General features: G+C 46.0%; 1 protein-coding gene across 3 annotated transcripts in view; it reads left to right on the forward strand.

Annotated features, from left to right (window-relative positions):
- The window catches only part of LOC123757602 (mannosylglucosyl-3-phosphoglycerate phosphatase), a 119,627-nt gene that overhangs the window by 28,490 nt on the left and 70,215 nt on the right, over window positions 1-20,922 (forward strand). For 2 of the 3 annotated variants that reach the window (XM_069327201.1, XM_069327202.1), the window contains exon 2: window positions 14,165-14,193. The exons of the other annotated variant lie outside the window; for it this stretch is intronic. The gene's annotated coding sequence lies outside the window, so the exon portion shown is untranslated. The remainder of the gene's footprint in view (window positions 1-14,164; window positions 14,194-20,922) is intronic. 3 annotated transcript variants of the gene reach the window in all.

Genomic DNA, 20,922 nt, shown 5'->3' on the forward strand with positions numbered 1-20,922 from the left:
GCGAGGCAGGGTGAGAGCCCCTAGGGTACAGGCGAGGCAGGGTGAGAGCTCCTAGGGTAGAGGCGAGGCAGGGTGAGAGCCCCTAGGGTACAGGCGAGGCAGGGTGAGAGCCCCTAGGGTAGAGGCGAGGCAGGGTGAGAGCCCCTAGGGTAGAGGCGAAGCAGGCGGGGGAGCCCCTAGGGTAGAGGCGAGGCAGGGTGAGAGCCCCTAGGGTAGAGGCGAGGCAGGGTGAGAGCTCCTAGGGTAGAGGCGAGGCAGGGTGAGAGCCCCTAGGGTAGAGGCGAGGCAGGGTGAGAGCCCCTAGGGTACAGGCGAGGCAGGGTGAGAGCTCCTAGGGTAGAGGCGAGGCAGGCGGGGGAGCCCCTAGGGTACAGGCGAGGCAGGGTGAGAGCTCCTAGGGTAGAGGCGAGGCAGGCGGGGGAGCCCCTAGGGTAGAGGCGAGGCAGGGTGAGGAGCCTTGAGCCAGGGTTAAGGCTGGCCGCGCCATCGTCTTGAGGGGCTTACCTATAAGTACTTACCTATCAGTGTCTATACGGGCAAGTGAGGACTAGGCCTTTATGTTCCGCCTACTGGCCTTGTTGCCTTATAATTTAACAATTCTCCCATTCAAATGGTGGACCCATTACCCATCGTGTGGGTTGTAGTGGACCCCATACCCATCCTGTGAGTGATGAGATATATATATATATATATATATATATATATATATATATATATATATATATATATATATACATATATATATATATATATATATATATATATATATATATATATGCATGCGTTGCAACATGTTATATATGCAACATTCATGCGTTGCTGTGGCTCAGCAATCCTCCCCTATCCCCCCATCGTCCCCACCATTTCCCCTCCCCGTCCTCCTCATCATTTCCCACTCCTCCGTCCCCTCGTCCTCCCCCACTCCTCCGTCCCCTCGTCCTCCCCCACTCCCCTTGTTCTCCCCACCATTCCTTCCTCCCCATCCAATCATCCTCCCCACCATTCTCACTCCCGTCCCCTCGTCATCCCCACCATTCCCCACTCCCTCGTTCGATGCATTCCCAAATGATCTGATGTACCCATCAGAAAATTGGGAACAACAAATGATCTGATGTTCCCATCAGAAAATTGGGAACAACAAATGATCTGATGTTCCCATCACTGAAAAATAAGAACAGGAAAAAACTAAATGAAAAAATATGAAACAATAACGAAAATAAAGTATACTCACGAAGTGAACGGTTTGGTAAACAACACATTTCATTTCGAACACAATGTCACACAAAATAACTATACCAAAACGAAACTAAATCAAAATCTTTGAAAATTTAATTTTTCAATTAAATCGGAAATATTAAAATGGAATCGTAAAATATTTAATATAGCGTGTGTTGCTATTACGTGCAACAGATAGCGCTGTTAAAAAAAAAAACGTTTTTCCTGTCACAGGAAAATACCTATATAGTAGGTATATAAAAACACGCACCTATTTGAATGCAACGTTGTGTCAAAATTTCAGGGCAAACGGTAAAGAGGTTTCGAAGATTTCCCTAACGTGAAAAACATGAAAAACACAGTTTGTCAAAAAAGCATGTTTTTCCCCGTCACAGACGTGACATCTATATAGTATGTAAATAAAAACCCGCTCGGATGCGAATGGAACATTGTGCGAAAATTTCAAAGCAATCGGTGAAGAACTTCCGGAGTTCAACGATTTTGAACAAACGAACATTTACATTTATATATATATATATATATATATATATATATATATATATATTATATATATATATATATATATATATATATATATATATATATATATATATATATATATATATATATATATATATATATATATGTCTAACTTCCACTTGAGAGAATTCAGGGAACTCATGCCTCATATGTTATCCGATAATTTGTACCATAAATCAACAACCATGTTACCAAACAAGTATTTACCCAGGGCTTTGATAGAATGAGAAATAGTTGTCTCCAAAGACTGCAGGATTTCCCATGTTGTAGAATCTAAAACTAAGCCGGAATGAAAGTGCGACGTCATAGTGACGTCACACACCTTGTGTTATGTCATATATAAAACAAAATATTAGGTTGGGTTGGGTTACTTGAAGAGCAGTGATGACGTAGAGCAGGAAGAATTTTATAAGGTCTTAGACCCTACTCTGATTTCCCTGGACAGCAAATTTGTAAAAGTTGTCTGCTTCTGAGATGAATAGAACTGTTTATCATGCATTTTGATGTGCTGAATTCAAATGTAATAATTACAATTGCTGATTAGCCATTGTTTTATGTGCAAGGGTGGTAAGACAATCTTGTTTGACTGAACAAGTGGTGGATAATGAACTCAGTCAGGTTCTAGTGATGGAGGGAGTGGTTAATCTCTGGGAAATTCTCGCATGACTGTCCCACTCACACAGACAGCAGCAGTACTGAGGGTATCCACCCTCCACACCATCACACCATCAACACACCTTCACCTCCCACACAGCTGTGACTCACCATCGTGGGTGTGTGTCGTGTCTGCAATCCCCACAGCATCGCAGAACTTTCCCACACACCTGCCACGGATGTTGGTCATCACTTATGCATCTCAAAAGCTGCTTCATGTTGTCATAAGTTTCCCTCATACGAGCTGCATAACCCAATGGAATTTATGGCAAAACACTCCCATTATACAGCAAGATAGCTTCAAGAATCACCCTGGATGAAAACGAGCTAAACAACCATTTTAAAACATCATTTCCGTTCTCACTGACCCAGAATGAGTCAAGATTAACTTCATTTGTTTCAGAAGCACTTCGGCCGTAGACTATAGAGTTTCCCGCCTAAATGTACGCCAGCGCGGTGAAGGGGGACGCGGGTGTCGTCGCGGCCAGCGCGCTAGTGGGATAAAGTTAGTACAAACGACGACGGCCACGACGAGTGAAGGGCTTAGACCTTGGCGTTTTAATGTGCGCTCCATTGGTGACTTCCTGCTGTTGGTGCTTGTGGGGGCGACCCGCTCTGGTGGCTGTTGTTGTAGTGGTGTTGCGGGGCGTAGATGGGTGGGAGTACAGAGGGTAGTAGTAAATGAGTTTGCTGGTTGTTGCGAATCTGTGGCTAAACGAACTGAACGTTTGCTCACCTAGTTGTCTTCATGTTGCTATGTCTGCGGGGACCGAGCTCTATCTCCTGGACCCCTGGTGCTACCCCCTGTAGGGAGAGTGCAACAGAGGGCAGGACTGGTGCAGGTGTGCCAGTGGGTAATCTACAGTGAACCAGATAAATCGATAAGTCCCACATGGCCGTACCTGGCCCCCGTGAAGGTCACCAGGCCACTGTGTGTGTGTGTGTATGTGTGTGTGTGTGTGTATACTCACCTATTTGTGCCTGCAGGATCGAGCGTTGGCTCTTGGATCCCGCCTTTCTAGCCTCCGGTTGTTTAAAGCAATGACTCCTGTCCTACTTTTCTATCATACCTAGTTTTACAGATATGATATGTCCACCCAAACTCATTTATATGTATGTTTAACCTGTGCTTGCTACAATCCAGGGAGCCCTCATCTGTTAGTCTGCGTGGCGCAGTGGTAAGACACTCGCCCCTCGAGCGATTTGGTCTGGGTTCGTATCCTGGCCGGGGAGGATTGACTAGGCGCCAATCCTTAACTGTACACCTCTGTTCACCCAGCTGTGAATGGCTACCTGGTTGTTAAATGATTTGACGGGACGTATTCCGGGGAAAATTAAGATCAAGAACCTGCCCGAAAATATGCGTGTTAGTGACTGTACAAGAATGTAAGGACCCTTGTATAAATAAATAAATAAATAAAATAAATATATACATAAATGTTACCCAGTAACATTTATGTATATTTATATGTATATAAATGTCACCCAGTAACATTTATGTGTATTTATATGTATATAAATGCTACCCAGTAACATTTATGTATTTACTCTGCTCGACTCTAATGATTTATTCAATATGTAAAATAAGGGTTCGCAAAGCTCTTGTTTACATTCCTTAAGCACTACGTCTGGCCCTTGGAGGACACGTTGGAATTTAAGATTTGTTTAATAACTTCCTCCCTGGTAACTACTGAACTAGTCAACTTGACCCCATTTATTGCTTGTGATGTGTATCTATGTATGTATTAACACGATGTACTGAACAGGGTGAGAATAGCTTTAGCTACCTCATCCCTTTGTGTGTATCTTACCTCAATAAACTTATTTCAATTTCAATTCACTTGACCCCATCGTTACCTACAACGTTACCTACGTTCACCTGCTGGCTTAATATAAAGTTCTTCTCTTGTAAATACAGAGACAATGAACTTAATTCAAATACAACCCCATTTCTTCATCGGCATCATTGCCTGACCTGTCTCAATGTTTAGTGGCCCAGTCTTCTCCTTAATATCTCAGAAAACACATACACACACACACACACAGGATAGACAAGGATAAACTATTCAACACTGGTGGTACGCGAACAGGGGGACACAGGTGGAAACTGAGTACCCAAATGAGCCACAGAGACGTTAGAAAGAACTTTTTCAGTGTCATAGTAGTTAACAGGTGGAATGCATTAGGAAGTGACGTGGTGGAGGCTGACTCCATACATAAGTTTTAAATTGTAGATATGATAAAGCCCAGTAGGCTCAGGAATCTGTACACCAGTTGAGAGGCAGGACCAAAGAGCCAGAGCTCAACCCCCGCAAGCACAATTAGATAAGTACACGCAAAACAATGCACGTCATAACAAAGTTAAAATGGCGCGAGCCTGGGCTTCATTCCTCAATCCTCACAAACAAAAAACAAGTCATCACCAAACGCACTAAGCCTGGAAGAACATATAGGAAAATAAATACCTCAAAACAACTGTGCATAATAACACAAACACACAGGAGATGTTCCCTGACGTGTACTTGTTAAAACAAATGTTTTGGCGGGGAACCAGGTGACACATTTGGCGGGAAGCTCTGGCGCGTTGCCAGATGTAAACCGTGGCGCAGTGCGCGTCCCGCTGCTCTCTTGTTAGTATATATGCTTTCCCGTAGTATAAATTACGTTCATGCTAAACTAGTGTTTTATACTCATTCTCTTATTTAAGGTGTATGTTGCTGACTCGATTTTGTTTTCAAGTATAAAATGTTGAAGTGTTGCGCTGCGCATATTATTATTATTAGTTTCATTCACCTGTATTTTCATTCACGCTCTATAGTAGCCCGGGTGAAGGTGACATGTTTCGTTCACATTCATTGACATTCAGTTCACTCATGAACTGAATGTGACACGTTTCGATCCACCAACCGGACCTAAACACTCTCACAGGGCTGGGACACACCTCTCTACAAAAACAAAGAGCATAGCAGTTATTTGATCAAGCTGAAAATCTTTAAAACATCTGCTCCTTCTCCGTCTGCACGCACGCTGCATTCCATGTTGCCAAGACGTCCTCGCAAGGCAGCAAGCACTCCAGCTCTTCATAGGACTCAAGGTGCTGTACTCCTCCAGTTCATAGGACCGGGCGTTATGCTCCTCCGTGAGTGGCCATAAAGAAAGCGACCATTATTAGTTATGTTTCTGGTTCCAAATGAGGAGGTTCTATTTGTGAATGTCTGTCTCGTCTGTCACTGGCTGGGAGAACGGGTGCAATTGGTTCCAGGTGACGGGCGGACGCGTCCTGGGACAGAGGTAGTAGACGGTTCTCACGACCTGTGAAATGTTTACATCTGCAAGTTTTGTTTTAAAGGGGATTTGAATAGTGATAAGCCTCGCATGGTTAGGCTTGTAGTTCACTTAGATTAGTTTGAAACTGTGCGAGGGTAACGGAATATAGAGCTTGAACGAGGGTGAACTCCTTAGTTGTAGAGGTTGTGCTTGCGATGGGTGAGCTGCGGCTCTTGGATCCCGCCATTCGACACTTAACTGGACTGGTGTTTAGGCTGCAAATGCTATTGACTTACCAAGCGGAGGCTTTTTTTCGCCAAGGCTTGTCTTCCCTAGACTCGTCCAGGGGACCTGACGGCTGAGTGGACAGCGCTCAGGATTCGTAGTCCTAAGGTTCCGGGTTCAATTCCCGGCGGAGGCGGAAACAAATAAGCAGAGTTTCTTTAACCCTGATGCACATGTTTACATAGCAGTAAATAGGTACCTGGGAGTTAGACAGCTGCTACGGGGGACATCTGCTTCCTGGGGATGTGTAACAAAAAAAGAAGGCCTGGTCGAGGACCGGGCCGCGGGGACGATAAGCCCCGAAATCATCTCAAGATAACCTCCCTAGACTCGTCTGGCTCGTGTGTCCAGCAACATGAACAACAACAACAACCCGGAATGGAAGAGTCACTGGTAAACAGTTGTGACAGCTTCCCACTCAGCATAAACTTTTTTACAGTGTGTTGACCTGCAGCTAACCTGAGTGTGCATGTGTGGGTGCGTCCTCGTCCTGCTGGGCTCACCTTGGGTGCGCTTTGAGGACGAGGAAGGTGAGAGGGAGGTCTTCAGCTCTTGGGCCCCCACCCTCGCTCCCGGGGCACTAGCCTAAAATATTTATAATTTTGACCGCTGTCTACACGCCCGATCCAGGTGTTATTGTAGCGACTTGTATATGTGTTGTTAAAGTTAAAGTGTATCACTACACTGTGGGCTCATCTGAGAGCCTAACTTCCATCTCCTTCTATACATTTCATTAATACTCCTGGCAAACAGTGAGGCTTTCTGTAATATGTCTCTGAATCGAAGTATCTTGTATGTCTCAATCATGTCCCTGGTTCTCCTCGATTGATTGATTGATTAAACCAACCATGAGGTGGCACGGGCATGAATAGCCCGTAAACTGGTTCTCTTCGCCTTATTCTCAGTGAAGTAACATGATCCCAAGAGCCCGAGAGAGACTGCATCGCTGTGCTTTGGTACGAATATTTCCAGGCAACTATTCAGACTGCCTTAGGTTGTCCTAGATAGTTCGTTCACTAGGAATTTAATTCTCTGATGTCTTGCGTGTTTCCAGGTGGAGAGAGAGAGAGAGAGGCAAAACTCACTCTCTCTCTCTCTCTCTCTCTCTCTCTCTCTCTCTCTCTCTCTCTCTCTCTCTCTCTCTCTCTCTCTCTCTCTCTCTCTCTCTCTCTCTCTCTCTCTCTCTCTCTCTCACACACACACACACACACACACACACACACACACACACACACACACACACACACACACACACACACACACACACACACACCTCATTAAGTAGTCTTAACGAATTAACTCGGCTCCTGATGAAAATAAATGTTTCCATTTTCAAGTTAAATTAGTTTTGTGTCTTCAGGGAAGACCATCACCGTCCTAATTACCAGGCGAGACTTGGCCTATCGACAGTCCCGGGGCACCGTATGTGTCCGTGATGTGTGGTGGTGCAACACACTTCAACCCTATACACTCACACTTACCCACCTACCACTACGCACTCACTCTTGCCAAGCTCCTGCACACACACACACACACTTGCCACATGCCACTAGACTTTAATACGTTTAGCGAAGCGTAGTCCAGTGGTTTAAGTTGCGTGTTTGGGAGTACCCAGAATGTAGATTCGAATCCTCCTCCTGGCGCCCACTGATTTTCTCAATAATAACAACAATACTACTACTACTACTACTACTACTACTACTAATAATAATAACAACAGTAGTGTTGCTCGTACTACCAGCAGCAGCAGCAGCAGCAGCAGGAGGAGAGCCAGAGTGAGAGTGGTGGCACTCTCTGGAGATGTGTGTGTGGTGCTCGACCCAAATACTGAGTGGCACCCGTGGCCCTGTGCCAGACACGCTCACCTGTGCTATAATTGCCACCAACCACGTCTGGTACAACTGACTGATGGGTTGACGATTGATGGGAGCGACGTGCGTAGTAACTGGAAGCAGAATGGATGTATTTCATTGATTGGTCGTATACGTATGTATATTGTAGAATATTGTTTTAACAGCTCTTCCAGGCTTTCAGTCTTAATATATGTATATTATACATAGTATTCTTGTAGTAATTATTTAGTATTTGCGTTTATGGTGTTGCGAGGCTGGTCAAGGCTGAGGTGAGCTGTCAAGTGGACAACCTCATGATGAATAGAGTGGGTGTTTGTGTGAATGGGCGGGAGAAGGTGTGAGTGGGTGACTAACCCTCCAGTAGGTGGGTGAGTAGGTGGGTGAGAGAGTTGGAGTGGGCTTGTCTCCCAGGTGCTCTAAGAGTCCCTCGAGCTTCACTCTAGACACTGATCATCCTGCAAGTGAGCCTCAGAGGACTTACAACTGCACTTGCCAGTCTATGCCGGAAACTGCACCTTGGAACTGTAGACTGAATCACGCGGACAGGAAGACTGGAGTAACTGGTATGCAATAAGATACGAGAAGGGCTTTAACTTTAATTCAAATATCGGTAATGTTGTTAAATTATAATTCGACAACTTATGGATGGTAATAACTGTGCCTGAGGCCTGTGGGCAGGATGTCTGCACACGGCCGGTTCCACCAGGAAGGGAACTAGCTGGTTTAAGAAGCGCCCGATGCCTTAACTACCCACATTAGTGTCGTTAGTAATGGTTGATGTTACATGTTGTGTCGTTATAATCTAGTGAGTGGATGGTCGAGTTGGTGATGCCTGCTTGATGGGGTTCTGGGAGTTGTTCTACTCCCCAAGCCCGGCCCGAGGCCAGGCTTGACTTGTGAGAGTTTGGTCCACCAGGCTGTTGTTTGGAGCGGCCCGCAGGCCCACATATCCACCACAGCCCGGTTGGTCCGGCACTCCTTGGAGAAATCTATCTAGTTTTCTCTTGAAGATGTCCACGGTTGTTCCCGAGGAACAACTTGGTGAGTTAAAATGGGTGGGTGAGTGGGAGACATGACGTGGGTGGGTGAGTGGGAGACATGACGTGGGTGGGTGAGTGGGAGACATGACGTGGGTGGGCGAGTGGGAGACATGACGTGGGTGGGCGAGTGGGAGACATGACGTGGGTGGGCGAGTGGGAGACATGACGTGGGTGGGCGAGTGGGGGAGTATTTGAATGAGTAGAAGGATTTCCTGGAGTGGTGCCTTGGATCAATGATCACCATCCCCCCCAGCCCCTACCTGTCCTACCCTCCCCCCAATCCCCCCCCCCCACACTCCCTCCCCCTCTCGCTTCCCCCCCCCCCCCCCTCCACAAACAGGGGTCATTCTCGCCTAGTCGCTGGCAACAAAACCTCTGGAACCTCCACTGTGGCTCCAGTGGTGTTTTTTGTCTGTGCTTTTTTACGATATGATTTTTTTTATTGGACGGGTTTATATATTTTTGTGAGGTTGTCGTGTCTCGTCACGGCAGTGTTGATGGGTTTATTTGTTTGTATTTGTTTACCTTTTGATCCTGGCGTGGGTGTTTTTTTTTACCAGCGATACTGACTATGATTTGACGATTTTTTTAAATCGATAAAAATAATAGATGGCGGAGGCTGCATTACCCTCAGGCGTCTGTGTGGTGTGGTGGCAGAGGACTTATAGCCTCCCATGAGCTCCTGGTCCCTCGTACGGGCTCACCATAGCCCGTGCTACATGGACACTTCGTTCTGAGTAGCCAAATCTAACACAACATCCTGGTGGTCCCCCCTGATTTGTGTCCCTTTATCTTAGTCCCACTTCCATGTGGTCCCTCGCCTGGTCTCTCCTCATTGAGTCCCTCATGTTCTGGTCCCAGTCTCCTCAACGTCCCATGGCCATTTATGGTTCCTCCAAGCATCTTGTATGTTGTTGTCATATCCACCTTTCACCTTGGAGGTCTTGAGATATTGTTCACTCAACCTGTGCCCATAACTCAGGTCCTTGTATCTCCTAGGAACTATTCTAGCGGCAGATCTCTGGACTTTCTTGATCATTCTTAGAACTTTAAGTAGTTTGTGAGAAGGTGAGGGCTCCATGCTGGGGCCGCATACTCCAGGATTGGTCTTACATATGTGTGTGTGTGTGTGTGTGTGTGTGTGTGTGTGTGTGTGTGTGTGTGTGTGTGTGTACTCACCTAATTGTACTCACCTAATTGTGCTTGCGGGGGTTGAGCTCTGGCTCTTTGGTCCCGCCTCTCAACCGTCAATCAACTGGTGTACAGATTCCTGAGCCTATTGGGCTCTATCATATCTACATTTGAAACTGTGAATGGAGTCAGCCTCCACCACATCACTTCCTAATGCATTCCATTTGCTAACTACTCTGACACTGAAAAAGTTCTTTCTAACGTCTCTGTGGCTCATTTGGGTACTCAGCTTCCACCTGTGTCCCCTTGTTCGCGTCCCACCAGTGTTGAAAAGTTCGTCCTTGTTTACCCGGTCGATTCCCCTGAGGATTTTGTAGGTTGTGATCATGTCCCCCCTTACTCTTCTGTCTTCCAGTGTCGTGAGGTGCATTTCCCGCAGCCTTTCCTCATAACTCATGCCTCTTAGTTCTGGGACTAGTCTAGTAGCATACCTTTGGACTTTTTCCAGCTTCGTCTTGTGCTTGACAAGGTACGGGCTCCATGCTGGGGCCGCATACTCCAGGATTGGTCTTACATATGTGGTGTACAAGATTCTGAATGATTCCTTACACAGGTTCCTGAACGCCGTTCTGATGTTAGCCAGCCTCGCATATGCCGCAGACGTTATTCTCTTTATGTGGGCTTCAGGAGACAGGTTTGGTGTGATATCAACTCCTAGATCTTTCTCTCTGTCTGTTTCATTAAGTACTTCATCTCCTATTCTGTATCCTGTGCCTGGCCTCCTGTTTCCACTGCCTAGTTTCATTACTTTGCATTTACTCGGGTTGAACTTCAACAGCCATTTGTTGGACCATTCACTCAGTCTATCCAGGTCATCTTGTAGCCTCCTACTATCATCCTCTGTTTCAATCCTCCTCATAATTTTTGCATCGTCGGCAAACATTGAGAGGAACGAATCTATACCCTCTGGGAGATCATTTACATATACCAGAAACAGTATAGGTCCAAGGACTGACCCCTGCGGGACTCCACTTGTGACGTCTCGCCAATCTGAGACCTCACCCCTCACACAGACTCGTTGTCTCCTGTTGCTTAGGTATTCCTCTATCCACCGGAGTACCTTCCCTCTCACTCCAGCCTGCATCTCCAACTTTCGCACTAGCCTCTTGTGTGGCACTGTATCAAAGGCTTTCTGACAATCCAAAAATATGCAGTCTGCCCACCCTTCTCTTTCTTGCCTTATTTTTGTTGCCTGGTCGTAGAATTCAAGTAACCCTGTGAGGCAGGACCTGCCATCCCTGAACCCATGTTGATGCTGTGTTACAAAGTTCCTTCGCTCCAGATGCTCCACTAGTTTTTTTCGCACAATCTTCTCCATCAGCTTGCATGGTATGCAGGTGTGTGTGTGTGTGTGTGTGTATTCACCTAGCTGTATTCACCTAGCTGTGTTTGCGGGGGTTGAGCTTTGCTCTTTCGGCCCGCCTCTCAACTGTCAATCAACTGTTTACTAACTACTTTTTTTTTCCACACCACACACACACACACACACACCCCAGGAAGCAGCCCGTGACAGCTAACTAACTCCCAGGTACCTATTTACTGCTAGGTAACAGGGGCATTCAGGGTGAAAGAAACTTTGCCCATTTGTTTCTGCCTCGTGCGGGAATCGAACCCGCGCCACAGAATTACGAATCCTGCGCGCTATCCACCAGGCTACGAGGCCCCTAGCGCGCGCGCGCGCGTGTGTGTGTGTGTGTGTGTGTGTGTGTGTGTGTGTGTGTGTGTGTGTGTGTGTGTGTGTGTGTGTGTGTGTGTATTAAAGTTAAGTTTTTAATATTAACTTCGGTGCGAGACTGATAATATACCAATACCTGCCTACCACAAATACTACTACGTCCGTCATTATTGGGTAATGTAATCCGGAGACATTATAGGTACTGAACACCACTTTCAACAGTCAGGTAGGGAGAGAGAGAGAGAGAGAGAGAGAGAGAGAGAGAGAGAGAGAGAGAGAGAGAGAGAGAGAGAGAGAGATGCCATATTGCTACCGTCACCTCCCTCCTCCACCCTGCCTCCTGCTCAACCCTGTGGCCCAGTGCATGTAAATGTGAGATTTATGCCGGGTTTCCCGCATGTTCGAGCCAGGCGAAGGGGAGGATTTGGGCCTCAAGGGTGAGTTGATAGGGGCTACGAGGGATGGGAAGGGGCGGAGTAGGACCGGAGAGGAAAGCGGGAAAGGGATTTAAGGAAAGTCAGGAGAGGAGGTAGTCGGGAAGACAGAGGAGAGATGGGAGGAGATTAGAAGGGGGAGATGAATATAAAAGTAGGGAATGAAGGGAAACTAGTGGGGCACCGCTCCTGTGCCAGGTAAGTCCACAACGGGCTCACCATAGCCCGTGCTACTTGCCCCGCTCCTGTGCCAGGTAAGTTACGGGCTCACCATAGCCCGTGCTACTTGGAACTTGTTCCTAGAAGCTAAATCTTAAACAACAACAACAGGGGAACTAGTGAGAGAGAGATTACGGGCTCACCATAGCCCGTGCTACATGGAAATTTTATTCCGAGCAGATGAATCTAAAACAACAACAGGGAACTAGATTACGGGCTATTCATGCCCGTGCCACCTCTTGGGTGGCTTTATCTTCAATCAGTCAATCAATCGGGAACTAGACGCACATCTCGTCCCTCGGTACAGAGCCACTAAGATCAAGAATTATCTTCACTACCCAGCTACGGGACCCACTTCATCTGCTGGAAGACCTTAAACACGCGAGCAAATATATCATTGCATTGAAAAGTAACCAACAATAAAATCTTAATTAGGAATTGAGCGTTACTAAAGAACATTAGAGAGTCAATGTTAATTTAGGTGGGTTTAGTTACGTTGTTTGAGGAGGTTGTTGGTTGATGGTGGTGCTTGGTGGTGTGTGTGTGTGTGTGTGTGTGTGTGTGTGTGTGTGTGTGTGTGTGTGTGTGTGTGTGTGTGTGTGTGTGAGAGTGTGTGTGTGTGTGTGTGTGTGTGTGTGTGTGTGAGTGTGTGTGTGTGTGTGTGTGTGTGTGTGAGTGTGTGTGTGTGTGTGTGTGTGTGTGTGTGTGTGTGTGAGTGTGTGTGTGTGTGTGTGTGTGTGTGAGTGTGTGTGTGTGTGTGTGTGTGTGTGTGTGTGTGTGTGTGTGTATGTGTGTGTGTGTGTGTGTGTGTGTGTGTGTGTGTGTGTGTGTGAGTGTGTGTGTGTGTGTGTGTGTGTGTGTGTGTGTGTGTGTGTGTGTGTGTGAGTGAGTGAGTGTGTGTGTGTGTGTGTGTGTGTGTGTGTGTGTGTGTGTGTGTGTGTGTGTGTACTCACTTATTTGTACTCACCTATTTGTGCTTGCGGGGGTTGAGCTTTGGCTCTTTGGTCCCGCCTCTCAACTGTCAATCAACTGGTGTACAGATTCCTGAGCCTACTGGGCTCTATCATATCTACATTTAAAACTGTGTATGGAGTCAGCCTCCACCACATCACTGCCTAATGCATTCCATCCGTTAACTACTCTGACACTGAAAAAGTTCCTTCTAACGTCTCTGTGGCTCATGTGGGTACTCAGTTTCCACCTGTCCCCTTGTTCGCGTCCCACCAGTGTTGAATAGTTTATCCTTGTTTACCCGGTCGATTCCTCTGAGGATTTTGTAGGTTGTGATCATGTCTCCCCTTACTCTTCTGTCTTCCAGTGTCGTAAGGTGCATTTCCCGCAGCCTTTCCTCGTAACTCATGCCTCTCAGTTCCGGGACTAGTCTAGTGGCATACCTTTGGACTTTTTCCAGCTTCGTCTTGTGCTTGACAAGGTACGGGCTCCATGCTGGGGCCGCATACTCCAGGATTGGTCTTGCATATGTGTGTGTGTGTGTGTGTGTGTGTGTGTGTGTGTGTGTGTGTGTGTGTGTGTGTGTGTGTGTGTGTGTGTGTGTGTGCACGCTGGCTCCGGGCCACCATGGAAGGCCCTGTCAGCTCTCGTCTTTAATGTGTGCTTTCGTCTCTGTCTCTGTCTCTGTCTCTCTCTCTCTCTCTCTCTCTCTCCTGGTAAGTTATTTACATAAAATGGTCCCATAGATACATAAATATTTGATGTACTTACCAAGGGTTATCATAACTAACATGTCATATTATTCAAATAATTCTTCTAACACTAATTTTCTATTTCCAGATTGGCAGCCATCCGCCACCAGCACATAGGTAAGCTGCAGAGTTAAATATGAGGTAGACGTAATGTGACATATTATATGTGTCATATTGAATTAAATTAGCATGTCTGTGTTTCCGGTATGTGTCGCTATCTGTTTATCCTTGATGAGACCTTGAGGGCGGAGCTCATTGACATTCCTAGAGAGGGTTTTGGGAGGTCTTCTACTTCCTTCCCTCTGTCCCATCCCAAATCCTTATCCTGGCCCCTTCCAAGTGCTATATAGTCGTAATGGCTTGCCCGTAACAGCTGTCTAACTCCCAGGTACCTATTTACTGCTAGGTAACAGGAGCATCAGGGTGAAAGAAACTGTCCATTTGTTACCGCCATCGCCTAATGACGAATTGAAGTCCAGTCGTGGGCATTTCTCCCTCCTAATCCGTACTCCTCCAATGTTTCTGTTTGCCTGTTCCTCTCTCTGTTTCTGTCTGCCTGTTCCTCTCTCTGCTTCTGTCTGCCTGTTCCTCTCTCTGTTTCTGTCTGCCTGTTCCCCTCTCTGTCTGCCTGTTCCTCTCTCTGTCTGCCTGTTCCTCTCTCTGTCTGCCTGTTCCTCTCTCTGTCTGCCTGTTCCTCTCTCTGTCTGCCTGTTCCTCTCTCTGTCTGCCTGTTCCTCTCTCTGTCTGCCTGTTCCTCTCTGTTTCTGTCTGCCTTTAAAATACTTTCAGAGTTATTATATGGGACCTCCTCTCGTCTATAACGCAGCGTACCTCTCACGTAGACATCAGGGCATTGAAGATCATAGCATTTTCTCATTAATTGAGAGTTTGCATAGTTTAGGGTGGAAATATCTGCATTGTTCCAAAACGATATTTATATATGCACATTCCCTTTGCATAATATTTGCACAATTTTATATTTGTGATCCTTTGCTGGTTGTTTATATCTGTGCGTGCCTCGACCACCTCTGTTTTGGGGTAGTCTGTGTTTTTTTGGTCCTAATTTTTTCGTTTTCCGCATTCTTTCTCAGTATTGCTCTCATCTTTCTCATTGTTGTTCTCGTCATTCTCATTGTTGCTCTCATTATTCATATTACCGGTTGGCTCTTCAATATTACCGTCGTTTTTATGTACCTCGACGACACAATGTCCTTCCACATTACTAATTTGGCTCTCTAAACTATCAGTCCCCGGGGGGTTGAGATAGGATGGTAGTTCCATTTTCCATGAGGAAAGGTTTAGTTATTGCATTAAACATTAATCAAACACTCAAAAGCCGGGGTCAATGCGTGTGCACACACTCACCCAAGTGAACACACACACACACACACACACACACACACACACACACATACACACACATACACACACACACATACACACACACACACACACGACTTGTAACAACTTTAACATGCTTCGTGTGGTGTGTATGTAGCATGTTACTTCTTCTGAGGATTCCATAATAGTTAGCCTTCTGACACCATTTTCTTTTACACATTGTAGAAAATGATTCAGAAAACATTCAAGAGTAACTATGGAATTTAGTTTGTGTCCATACCTTAAACTCCATATCTCAGGAACAGGAAACCTAGTTGGGTTACCTAGGTCACTCTAGGCCAACGACTGACCCACCCTAAGATGCAACCCACAACAGTTCCATAACTCCCTGTTATGCAACTGTTACTTCGTGCTCTCACAGCCTTAGTTACTGTTGTCTCTTATGTATGAGAGCTTGGTAAGGTGGAAGTTACATGACTTCTAGTTTGTTAAAAAAAAACTTTTGTTGAGAAAGAGATATAAGAATGTCGTTAATTAACTCAGTTGTTTTAATATGAGCCACAGATGTGGCCAGACAGCTACACATTGCTATACTGCACTTACATATCTTTGTGTATCCTCTATGTGCAGGGTTATAGATCTGCGCTGTGGTTATAGAAACTTTAAGTTTCCAGTTTGCTGAACACTTTAAAAAACAAACACTCCGTGAGATATCCCGTTTCAGGTCTGGTTGTATGAGCTGGTTATCCTGTTACACTCCAACTTTAGTGGTTTGCTCACCCTACGAGGGACCTTCCCCAGTGGTCGATACACGTATCCTGTAGTGTATTTATTATTTGTGCTTGCAGGATGGAGCTGTTATCTCTTGGACCCCGCTTTTCTTGCCATGGTTTGTCTTGTGTGTGTGTGTACTCACCTAATTGTACTCACCTAATTGTGCTTGCGGGGGTTGAGCTCTGGCTCTTTGGTCCCGCCTCTCAACCGTCAATCAACTGGTGTACAGATTCCTGAGCCTATTGGGCTCTATCATATCTACATTTGAAACTGTGTATGGAGTCAGCCTCCACCACATCACTTCCTAATGCATTCCATTTACTAACTACTCTGACACTGAAAAAGTTCTTTCTAACGTCTCTGTGGCTCATTTGGGTACTCAGCTTCCACCTGTGTCCCCTTGTTCGCGTCCCACCAGTGTTGAATAGTTCATCCTTGTTTACCCGGTCGATTCCCCTGAGGATTTTGTAGGTTGTGATCATGTCCCCCCTTACTCTTCTGTCTTCCAGTTGTAACGCGGGGTGGGGGGGAAATAGCTCTATCTTGTCCATTATTCCACCCCCCAGTTAACTAACGAGGCCGGGGGAAACAGCTCTCTCTAGTCCGTTATCCCGTCCCCAGTTAGCTAACTATTCTAGAGCACCTCCAGAGTTCCTAAGGCAACCTCTCTCGTTCAACACCTTGTAACCTAGGTATTTGACTACCTAGGTGCTAAGACTACAAGGCGCCGTAACTGGATCAGCTACCCGAAACTCTAGAGAGAACTCTAGAATACAGAATCATTGCCACAAACGTATAAGAGGAAACGAAAGGAAAGAAATGAATAGTGAAGTAATTAGTGAGGGTTTGGGGTGAGAGGTAGAGAGGTGGGAGGAGCGAGGAGGGTCGTTAGTTGAAAGTGAGAGTTTAGAGAGGGGTGGAGGGAGAGGAGTAGATAGGTAGAAGTAGAAGAGTAGATAGTAGAAGTCGAAAGTAGATAGTAGGAGACGAAATGCTGCCACCATCCATTCATGATCATTACATACAAGACAAGGAATGGAACTTGTCTGTATCCCAATATTCTCAAAAGATGTTATCAAGAGATCATTATTAGTATGGTCCCATCTTTATCATGTACTCATTCTAAACCATGAAACCAGTAACTACAGAGGCTTTCTCAAATCCTCAACTCAAAATCTCTAGGGAACAAAGTTAAACACAATTTAAATAATAAATTCATAATTATATTTCACATGAAGTATCATAATTTAGCAAAAAAAATGTTCCAGTTTAATATGCAAAGTGAGTCATCATCCAAGAATTCGAGAACCCTACAACTTGACTGCCCCTGATCATCACACAACATATGTAAACACGACCAAGTCACCTTAATGTTCACTCACCGAGGACTGAGTCTAAGTTGAATAGAGAGGGGGGGGGGTCTGTAGTTGACAGAGACTCCCGCCCTGCCGGCCGACAGCCTCCCTGGTAGGGCTGTCTTCTCTCTGCTCTCCTGGCTCGTCTGCTGCTCTGTCTGTTAATGCTCCATGCTCGATAGTTCTCCGAGTATTTATTGGGGAACCTAGTAGCTAACTCCGCCCACAAATAGATAGCCTCCGGCACTACCAAGCCACTCCTTAAACGTCGGCATGTTTGAAGGCTACCCGGCTCCAATTATACGCTTAGCGGAAGCAAGGTGAAATTATCATGATCTGACCTCAGGTCACTTGGGGTCATTAACGGTTAGAGGTGTGAGATCTCAGGCAGACAACTGGCGCCTCTCAGATCCTTGTCTGTGACTCGTGTACTCTATATATATTTTAAATAAACTAACCCAAACACTTTTACAGTGTTACATCTCCCCTTCTCCCCGAAAATAAAGTTTTTGCAACACTGCTAAAGCAAGCTAGCTGTGTGCGACAACTTTATTAACGAAAAGAATACATCCTAGCTAAACAAATATACATCATCCTACTCTAAAAAATGAAATATGTAGACAGACGTCCATTGTCTCTGGCTGGGCGACGTCACTGCTTGGTCTTGTAGATAATCCTGTACCACATTTCTTCAACACAACTGCCTCCGTCGCTTCTCCGTCGTTAACGCACAACAACACTTGGTCAACCCGAAAGCCGTTACTACTTGAACTGCGCACAGGACCGTGGAATTCGGTTGTCCCAGCTGATCTGTAATTGGCCCTACGTCAGTCACCATGAGAGACGTATATTGGGGTTCTTCACAGCTATAGGGACTACAAGTTTCGAGACCTTCATATAGTTGCCAACAGTAGAAATCCCATCCTACTCTTCTTCCTCCCTGTTGCTCCAGCACGCCTCCTTCAGAGAGCTACTTCTGACAGCCACATCAAGTCCGCATGACACAGGAAGAATCACTCAACAGAGCAACATGCTTGTAGGAGGGGCGGCCAGTTAAGGCAACCGATCCTGTCTTGCAATTACGCTCCATGCAATGATGCTGATACCAGCAAGGGACACGAGGCATCGTGTCTCACTCAGCTTGTCTTATCTTCTTTCTTCTCTCTTCTTTCTTCTCTCTTCCTTCTTCTCTCTTCTTTCTTCTCTCTTCTTTCTTCTCTCTTCTTTCTTCTCTCTTCCTCCTCCCATGGGTCTTTGACAAGCGACCTGGGGTCCATTGGGGTCCGTCCGTCCTGGGGTCCATCCTGAGCAGACCGGTGTTGGTGGGACAGACTGGAATCGTTGTTGTTCCTCTTCCATCTTTACTGGGTCGTCTGGGGTCGTCTGCAGAACGACCTGGGGTCCACTGGGGTCCGTCCGTCCTGGGGTCCACTGGGTAGACCAATGTTGACCGACCGAGAGGACTGCATCTTGGGGTCCCCGGGGTAGTGGTGGTGGTGGTGGAGCCATGACCTCCAGGTAGTGGGGCTGGTCGTGGTGGTGGTGATAAACGCCCCTGAGTGTGGTACACGGCAGCCGTCTCCCTCTTCTGTATATGCGTCGCGCCTCTCCTCTGGCTCCCACCTGTGAATGAACATAAAGGCGACAATACCCGTGTTCCATGCTGTTGTGTGACCCTGTAGTTTGTATAGGGTTCACACAGTCCAATTATAAGCTCTCCTCCTGGCAACAACTACACTTAAATTTTTTAAAATAATCCAATTAACACTGAATGATACTGACTTGGTGGAACATAAGACAGTAACAGAGGAAAGTTAGAGAAGAGAGAATAAGGTCATCACTACCTTTAACTTGTCACAAAAAAAATCAACACTAATAAACAAAACACTAGCCTAAACTTAACTGTACCGTTCCTAATCTTAAGTACATAATTAACCGTTACTCCCACCCTTAACCTACAGCCACCTACGTGACCCAGAGTGTTTCCCTAGCATCTCCGCCGGTAAACAACTCAAAACTGTTGCCACCCCTGTGACCAGACTATCTAACGTCGAGCGTCCCCAACGTGAAGTCTACTGACACACTAGTCCACACTAGCATGCTGTACAATACCAGTACACCTCGGGTTATTGCGTTCAAATGGAGTAAAACAGTCGATCGCAATAATCTGAGCAGAACCACTACTTAAAAACTACACCTGCCACTCCCCACTGACCTGGAGACCAGCGGTGGCTGGGTGTCCCCGTGGGACATGCGAGGTCACCTGTCACACTCAGCTGACCTGCACTACCAACACCGCTAAGTTCCCAAATCACCAAATCTTATCACTAACATTAAGCACTACACACGCAAGTTCTGGTGAACATTCCCTGAACACCACAAAACTCACAAAATCACTAAACCACAACACTAGAGAATCACAATCTCCTAGCCTGAAAAAACTCGCTAAATCGCGAAAGTAAAACACCTGTCAAGATCTCCCTGATAGCGCCTGAGCGGCAAAAAGACACGTGGGACTGAACAATGTTAAAAGAACACCAACTACCTACAACATTGTTCAACACCGCTGCCAACATTGTAACGGGGGGTAGGGGAAATAGCTCTATCTTGTCCATTATTCCACCCCCCAGTTAACTAACGAGGCCGGGGGAAACAGCTCTCTCTAGTCCGTTATCCCGTCCCCAGTTAGCTAACTATTCTAGAGCACCTCCAGAGTTCCTAAGGCAACCTCTCTCGTTCAACACCTTGTAACCTAGGTATTTGACTACCTAGGTGCTAAGACTACAAGGCGCCGTAACTGGATCAGCTACCCGAAACTCTAGAGAGAACTCTAGAATACAGAATCATTGCCACAAACGTATAAGAGGAAACGAAAGGAAAGAAATGAATAGTGAAGTAATTAGTGAGGGTTTGGGGTGAGAGGTAGAGAGGTGGGAGGAGCGAGGAGGGTCGTTAGTTGAAAGTGAGAGTTTAGAGAGGGGTGGAGGGAGAGGAGTAGATAGGTAGAAGTAGAAGAGTAGATAGTAGAAGTCGAAAGTAGATAGTAGGAGACGAAATGCTGCCACCATCCATTCATGATCATTACATACAAGACAAGGAATGGAACTTGTCTGTATCCCAATATTCTCAAAAGATGTTATCAAGAGATCATTATTAGTATGGTCCCATCTTTATCATGTACTCATTCTAAACCATGAAACCAGTAACTACAGAGGCTTTCTCAAATCCTCAACTCAAAATCTCTAGGGAACAAAGTTAAACACAATTTAAATAATAAATTCATAATTATATTTCACATGAAGTATCATAATTTAGCAAAAAAAATGTTCCAGTTTAATATGCAAAGTGAGTCATCATCCAAGAATTCGAGAACCCT

Source organism: Procambarus clarkii, chromosome 19 (assembly GCF_040958095.1).
Source record: "Procambarus clarkii isolate CNS0578487 chromosome 19, FALCON_Pclarkii_2.0, whole genome shotgun sequence".
In the NCBI taxonomy this organism is placed as follows: Eukaryota; Metazoa; Arthropoda; class Malacostraca; order Decapoda; family Cambaridae; genus Procambarus; species Procambarus clarkii.